The 8,485-nt window shown below is 39.4% G+C and overlaps 1 long non-coding RNA gene across 1 annotated transcript; it reads left to right on the top strand.

The window, feature by feature from the left end:
- Positions 1-4,216: 4,216 nt before the first annotated feature.
- Positions 4,217-7,076, top strand: LOC131703156 (uncharacterized). The gene is made up of 4 exons (XR_009309695.1): positions 4,217-4,237; positions 4,655-4,675; positions 5,291-5,344; positions 6,335-7,076. It is a non-coding gene; the product is annotated as an uncharacterized LOC131703156 (long non-coding RNA).
- The last annotated feature ends 1,409 nt before the right edge of the window (positions 7,077-8,485 follow it).

Below are 8,485 nucleotides of genomic sequence, written 5' to 3'. Positions count from 1 at the left end.
ATTTCAGCTATCCACACTTAATTTCCAACAGTGCCCTCTGACCCTGGTGTCAGTGCTATGCTTGAGGTATTAGTTTTGGTTAACTTTGTCAACACCTTTCAAGTTTTTAAAGACTTCAGTCAAGTCCGCCTAATTGTTCTGTGTTCAAGCTAAACAAATTCAGTACCCTCTTCACAGCTCGTTCCTTTAAGCCCTGGGATTAGTCTTCGCCTTTATGATTGCTTCCCTGTTGCTGGTAGAAATTAGTCTATCACAACACCAAGGTCTTTCTCTCACATCCACTGGGTATTTCAATCCTATTTTTTTCCTGCTAAAAAGAGACTTAGTAATACAATTGTGAAATGTTTCAATAAGAAACATGCACTCCACACCGTACAGCAGCTGACTGATTTGCTAATGAAAGAAGCAGCTCAACCACAACACCTGGTATAATGAACATGTTTGTGAGCCAGGTGTTTGCAGTACTGCACTGTAGATATGAAATTCCAGAGAATGCTTCATTTTGCATGACTGATAACTAATCATTCTTTTGCCTTTAATACTGTATATGGGGCCCCCTGTCTGCACCTGCTGATCCCAGCACTGATCCTGCTCTGTGTTAAGAGAACAATGGAGATCACTGACACTGTGTCAATAGATTTGGATCATAGGGTATAGAGGAAATAGTTTTCAAGTGAAGTATGGAAATTTGGAAGAGGAGGGCATCACACAGTATCACAGTGTTGAAAAAGAAAGGGTTCTTGATGAGGGTTTAGTGGTGAAGGAGTGCATTTGCCTGGGAGAGGGTATAAAACAGAGCAGGGTGGAGGGACCAGAGCAGCTGAAGAGTGGAAAAGCAGCATCAGCACCTTGTCAAGATGAAACCCTGGACTACAAGAGCCATTCTCCTCTCGGTCCTGACAGCATGTCTTCTGTCAGGGGCTGGTAAGACTGCCTTTCTTCTGAGTAACATGGGGAGGGAGGGAGGGATTGCATTGATTGCCTTCAACGTAAAATAAATGGGGGAAGAGATGGCATTGACTGACTTTCATCAGAATAACAGAAGGGTAGGGAGATAGCAGACAGTCTTCCATGGGATAACATAGTGGAGAAGGCAGGCTTTTCCTCAATGCTGCATTATTAAATAATCAACTTACCATAAGAATATCCTTCTTTGTTCTTAATTTGTACATTGCCATTTAAAAGAATGATTTCACCCCCTCCATTTCCTCTGTGTGCAGATGCAAGGAGCCTCCTTGAGGACTCTGAAGAGCTGGGAGATGATGATTACCAGGCCAGCAAGAGAGAACTGGGTAAGATCCATTCTTCCAGAACTCAATCCTATATTCTCAACACAGAGGTTTGTCTACTTGTCTTGGGGTTTGATTTGATGAGCCTGTACTCCACTAGAATAAGACACAGCATTTGGAGTACTTGAAAACTACCATGTGTTGCATCAACCACCTCCCACCATGGGGACAAATCAAGGTTTGCATTTGAAATTTCCCTTCGAGTCGATCTTGCCTCCTGCTCATCTCTTCAATAAACCATTGCAGGTTGTGTTTAAAATACACTGAGATTTTAAAATGTTCATTCAGTTTGATTTACCTTTTTCACAAAATATACATATCCTTGAAACATATAAACCTGCTCTTTCATTTATTGTGCTAATATTCAAACCACTTTTTATACAGCAGATTTAATATAATAATTTATTTAAGAGATATTAAAAATGCAAAATGTTTACTGCAAGTTGATTTATTACAATTCCTTGCCTTATATAATATGTGGCACTTTAAAGTGGTTTATTTATATAATATTAATTCAACTATTCTACACTGTTGCAGTTATTAACAAAAGTGCAGAATTTTATGACAATAATTACATGTTTTTAAAACAGATACAAAAATCTTAATAAAATAAAAAAAAAATCCCAGTTTTCCTAATCGGTCCGTTTGCATTCTCCATTCCATGGTGTCATTCCTTTCATAGCACTGGATACAACACAGGACTGCTCTCATTAAAAATGTAACCACAGCCTGTGTTTACAGATCTCAGCAACACTGGAAGACTCAGAGGAGCAGGAAGGAGCACTGGAGAACAAGAGAGCGCTGGGTAAGGAAAGAAAGAAAGAAAGAAAGAAAGAAAGAAAGAGAGAGAAAGAAAGAAAGAAAGAAAGAAAGAAAAAGAAAGAAAAAGAAAGAAAGAAAGAAAGAAAGAAAAAGAAAGAAAGAAAGAAAGAAAGAAAAAGAAAGAAAGAAAGAAAGAAAAAGAAAGAAAGAAAGAGAGAAAGAAAAAAGAAAGAAAGAAAGAAAGAAAGAAAAAGAAAGAAAGAAAGAGAAACAAACAGAAAGAAAGAAAGAAAGCTTCTTATTTGCAGGATTTAAGTTAAGCAATGACAAAAAAGCACAGTCCTGCACAGACCACACAATTTGTTTAGAAACTCAATCTGACTAATCATCGCTAATCATGCATAACATCAAGGGCTACTGTATATCCAGAAATCTCCTGGTTAAACCTCACAGCTCTGCATTGCAATGTAATGGGGAACTCTCTGCCTCCCTGTGTTGAGTGTCCTATGAAGCTGTGCACTGCAGTCGAGGGAATCCTTCATTGCTTCATGAAGCTCTCTTCTCCCTGTTCCAGAGGCAGAGGATTCAGGCAACAGTGATGCTGAGCTGGACAGTGATGGACTCAAAGGAGAGCGGGAGTTGGGTGAGTCCTTTGAAAAGCACGTCTGGGTAGTGTGTGGGTACAACGTTAAACCTTCAAGAGGAACACATTGTGAATTACAAATGATAGACTTAAGGCCAAACCCCAGTGAATCTGAGCACATTTAGCTGCTGTTTCTCTACTGGCACTAACACAAAGTGCCCAGATCTGTTTCCTAATGTACTTCTAACTGTATAAACCTATTTCTGTTTTACCTGATAGGAGACAATATGATGGAGAAAAGAGCTGACAGTGAGTACAGATGTCCTATAGCTTCTTCGGTTGAGTGTCTGTCTGTCTGTCTGTCTGTCTGTCTGTCTGTCTGTCTGTCTGTCACACTGATGCGGAAGAGGAAAACACAAAGCTTGAGGGATATACACTTTGAAAATATTTCACCTGTTTGCATTTAACATGTGAATTTAAATGTGTTGATGCAGCACCTTTAATAAGACGTATTGTATTAATTGATCTCCTTAAATGTCAGTAAGAAGGATCGCCCAACTGAGATATAATAACTTGACTAAAAGGTTGTCCTGTTCCCTTACCTTTTTATCAATCAATATTTATTTTATATAGCACCTTTCATAGTTGACCACGGTTGTTTTGTGCATACGTCTGTGTGATTCTTTTCATATGTAATGCAGACTGAAATATCTTTCTGTTAGTAAGTGCCATCACCATCTAGTGCATAGCAGTGAATTGAAAGCAGAAGGAAGCGTGATCCAGTCACTGGCTCTCTATAAAGACACTTTGACTGATCCAGCCTACATTATGTACATATATCTAAGACAGGCAACTAGAACTGAAGAGCAGCTCCTGAACTCAGGTGAAAACATCGTAACACACACTCTAACAAAATGAAATCTGAAGCTCCTTACTGTTCAGCAATCTTCTTTAATGTACATTGAAATCCTAATCCAAATTTGGAGAGTTCCTCAACATGGTCTGTGTTTAAATAGAAGGGATGCAACCTACTGTTTGTTTAATGATCTTCACGTGCTTTCTGTCTCCTGAAGTGGATTCTGAAGTGGTCCTGACACAGTCCATGGTAGTGAAGAAGGATGCCCTGTCCAAAAGATACTACAGAAGTAAGTGTGTGTCTCTCTGGAGCTGGCTCCTGGTTTGGGTGAACCGCATGGATTGTAGACTGAAGGTCAATTGATTGAAGACATTGAGAAACACTTCAGTATTACAACATATTCTACCATGGAGTGGTTTCATTGTTCTGGACAGACTGTAGGAAACACTTTGAAATGTGCCCCTTGGTGTCTTCATTAAGCCTGTAACAGCTATCAAAATCAACTGATATTCTCAGAGGAACAGAAAACATTCCAGTAAATGGAACTCAAACATGAATATAAAGTGAACTATTAAATCCAATAACCACTGTTTCTGTTTTTCTTTTTCTTTGGAACAGCTTACTGTTGTAAGTATTTTATTTTATTATGGTACATTAATATGTAGAAATGAATTGTATATATATTTTTAAATTGTATTTAATGGTCTATGTTTATTTCATTTCCAGATTATAGCATCTGTGCTCGTGGTAGGTGTGAATCTGATATTTTAATAAAAATGTGACTGTACACTACAATACAATACACATGTACTGTGCGCGTCACAAGAAATGAATACATGTTAACAATGGGGCCTCCTACAGCTGATGTTGAGAATATGGAATGGGGTATTATTGTATAATATGAATTAGCTGCTCTTAATAAGAAATGCCATCTTCATTTAATACATACTCACATAGCGAGGTGTTCTGTATCCTGTGGGAGGGGATATAAAGAAGGAGCCCTGGCTTTGGATTTTGCCAATAATAGAAATGTACAAATAGAGAGACACTCCTTTGAAATATATAGCTCTCTAATACACTACTGAGGCCCCATTCTTGTATAAAGCAGCCACTGCAGTGACTTCAAATGGACTGAACTCAATATATCACTTGTATCTTTCACAGTAAGGTACAGATGCTACTATGGTAAGTAAATGGATTCTACTTTATTTTATGCAGCAATCAGTGGGTTTTATTTATTATTTTCAATCAGGGCATGAATTGTTTATCAGTGTAGCTTTGCTGAGAGGCTTCAGTGACACAGTGACTAGAGTGCAGAGCTGCAGTGTGGAAGGTAGTGGGTTTGAGCAGTTTAGTGGTTAGTGCTGGGCTGTAGTATAGGAGTTAATGGGTTTGATAGCTCAGTGTTTAGAGAAAGTGGTGCCCTGCAGAGTGGAAGGCAATGTGCATGCTTGTGGATCTGAGTATTACTTTTTTATTCATTAGTCTTTTAGCAGTCGCTTTTCTCCAAAGTGCCTTCGAGACTAGGGGGTGTACTATGCATCAACAACTGCTGCTGCAGTCACTTACAATAGGACTCCAGTTTTACATTTTGACTTGCTCAGGGTCACACACAGTGAGTGAGTGGCTGAGCCGGGATGTGAACCTCCTGGTAACAAGCCCTTTTCATTAACCACTGGGCCACTGTCCCTGGGTAGCTCAGGGGGTTGAGTTCTGGGCTACAGTGTGGAAGGCAGTGGGTTTAAGAAGCTCTGTGTTAAAAATAGACTGTTCCTAATTATCTTTTCTTTTTTTGTGTAGCTCATCACTATCACTACTATTTCTACTACCGTCATGGGTACCGCTGCGCTCGCCGTGAGTATGCCTTATTATTTCTGTATACATTGGTTGTGGGATATATTAGAACAATTTGAAATAGAAAACCAAGTGTCATTCCATATCAGTTTAGAACATGAGGTCGACCAGGTCAAATATGGATGGAACTCCAAGAGAGACACAGAATTGTTGGAATAAGTTTTATAACAGATGCCATCCATCATAATCCTTCAACTGGAAATATCAAGATGAGTTTATGATTCATCTTTCTACTGCATTGTCTCAAACTATTGATCGATTTGAGGTCATTCGTAACTTATTGGAAAGAGGAAAGTCTAACCTGTCTCCTGCAATCAAGAAATGTATACTTAAACTTATTACATGTGTGTGATCTCATGCAGGAGTAACCAACTCCACAAATAATCCCAGGAGATCTGATGAATGTGTTTGCTGCTGTTTTATGGTGTGTGTACAGTAGTTCTCTGTGGGAGGTCATTATGTCAGGGTTGGCTTTGAGTTGAGAAGAAGGGTCCACTGACCTCAATCTCATGTGGAACTTTTGTCATTTCAGTGAAACAAAATATAAAAGCAGGGGACAAAACAGAGGAGCTTTGATCTAGGATTGCTCTGAATAAAACCTCAGAAGCATGTTTGGCATTTGAACTAGTATAGAGGGTTTCCGTGTTTTTTATTGATAGGATTATATTGCGAGGTTGTGGTGGCTCCACAGTTTAGCAGTTGATTCCATACCATTTGGGATTGTGAAATTGCATGCTGAATTACACAAAGCTTTACTCAAATTTGTAATTCAAAGGAGTGCAATACAAAGAGTGTGGAGGATGCTGTCTACACATGGGAGGGAGTTCAATTCTGCAGCTCAGTGTGACACTGATTGTCTATATTATTAGACAATGCGGACCATTACCACCCCACAATCTCATTACCTAGCTGTGCAATGCTCTGTAGGGTATGGATCAGAACAATAGCTTTTCTGCCCAGGTTGCTGATAATGTCTTCAATTGGTTTCAGACTGGCGTACCTACCGCTGCAGGCGATGCCAGCACTACTGAGAAGCAGCAGCGCCCAGGGATCACAGTGATGGAGTTTACCTGACAGCAGACCTGCAAGCAAAGCTTAAACACACCAGCAACCTTCTTTTGTAGCATGGCTGTAACCTTTCTGTTGTGGTCCCTCTCCAAACACACAGCTACAGCACCCATACTTATTTCTATCAGGCCATTCCCAGTTTGTTTAAAACAGCTGCTCTCTGTTGTGCATTTGGTCAATCTCTTCAAGGATATATAATATGGAAAGTATGGAAAGGTGTCCTTATTTAACGTGTAGTCTCAGATTCTCAGTGAGATCACATGCTCACACATGTTTGAATAGAAATACAACTCCACATGGGCACATATACAAAGCGTTACTTGGAGAGCGTGCTTGATTGATTTGCCCCAGCTCATAATCACTGCACCGAGTCAGGTTTGACCAGTAGACTCCTTTCTTCTCCCAGCTCCTCACAGCCACCCTGTGATGTCACAAGTGACCCGTGACAGGCCTTGTTCACAGACTGACAAAAACATTGTGTTTATATAGAGATTTTCTTCATCTCTCAATTATTTTAAAATCTCTTTATTTGCATTCATGACAACAAATGCTCCAACTGTTGACCAGTATAAATGCTGTCCTGCCAAAACAACACTATCTGCTGTTACATGAAACTGGGTAAAAGCCTGTCTCTTTCTGTAAAGCTTTTTAAGCAATAAAACTATTAGCATCAATGTCTCGTTTTGGACTGGTTTATTTCACAAGACATGTATTCTTGTCAAACTGCCACCACTGAAATCATTCAAAAAGCACTCTTTATTGACAACAAAGAACTCTTAACAGGCAAGGGAGGATTCATGTATTTCCTCTTTCTTCTGCATTGCATATTTAGTAAAGGAGAAAGTGCCTGATTGTTTCTATAATGTCATCGGTTTAGCCATTCAGAAGCACGTTGCTCTTTCCCAGGTAATTGTTACTTGCATATTGTGGGTAAACCAAGAGGCATGATGAGATGCTGGAGGTGTTATGGCAAACCCTGCTTTTACTTTACTGTGTGCTCCCTACATTAAACTGGTTATTGAACCTGGACCATCTCTCATCTTTCACTTCTACTAATGAATTACTCTCCAACTTTGGGGAAACAAATCACAAATGTGTGTATTGTATTATCATGATGTGCTAGAATTGACCTTGCTCTAAAGACTCACTGTGCTGTCTGTATTAACTTGTATTATAACAAGGTCAAGTTTATCGATTAATGTCAGTGAGCATTTGGACAGCATTTAAAAACTCCCGCTTCTAGGACATAAGAAAGTTTACAAACAAGAGGAGGCCATTTGGCCCATCTTGCTTATTTGGTTGTTAGTAGCTTATTGACCCCAGAATCTCATCAAGCAGCTTCTTGAAGGATCCCAGGGTGTCAGCTTCAAAAATATTACTGGGGAGTTGGATCCAGACCCTCACACTTCTCTGTGTAAAAAAGTGCCTCCTATTTTCTGTTCTGAATGCTTCTTTATCTAATCTCCACGTGTGACCCTTGGTCCTTGTTTCTTTTTTCAGGCCGAAAAAGTCCCTTGGGTCGACATTGTCAATACCTTTTAGGATTTTTAATGCTTGAATCAAATCGCCGCGTAGTCTCTTTGTTCAAGACTGAATAGATTAAATTCTTTTGGCCTGTCTGCATACAACATGCCTTTTAAACCCGGGATCATTTTGGTCACTCTTCTTTGCACTCTTTCTAGAGCAGCAATATCCTTTTTGTAATGTGGTGACCAGAAATGAACACAATATTCTAGGTGAGGTCTTACTAATGCATTGTAAAGTTTCAACATTACTTCCCTTGATTTAAATTCAACACTTCTCACAATATATCCGAGCATCTTGTTGGCCTTTTTTATAGCTTCCCCACATTGTCTAGATGACGACATTTCTGAGTCAACATAAACTCCTTGGTATTTTTCATAAATTCCTTCTTCAATTTCAGTATTGCTCATATACAGACACAGACCACACTGTAGTGTTTAGATGACTGGATGTGAGGAGGTTTGTGTTAACAATGGGAGAACTGGGCTGACTGGAGAGGTAACTGATGCCTATGTCAATTGTCTTATTACTGTGTTATTACATTATAAA

This window comes from Acipenser ruthenus, chromosome 32, assembly GCF_902713425.1.
Source record: "Acipenser ruthenus chromosome 32, fAciRut3.2 maternal haplotype, whole genome shotgun sequence".
Classification (NCBI taxonomy): Eukaryota; Metazoa; Chordata; class Actinopteri; order Acipenseriformes; family Acipenseridae; genus Acipenser; species Acipenser ruthenus.
Note: the sequence above shows the minus strand (reverse complement) of the source record. Positions and strands in the feature narration are given on the sequence as shown.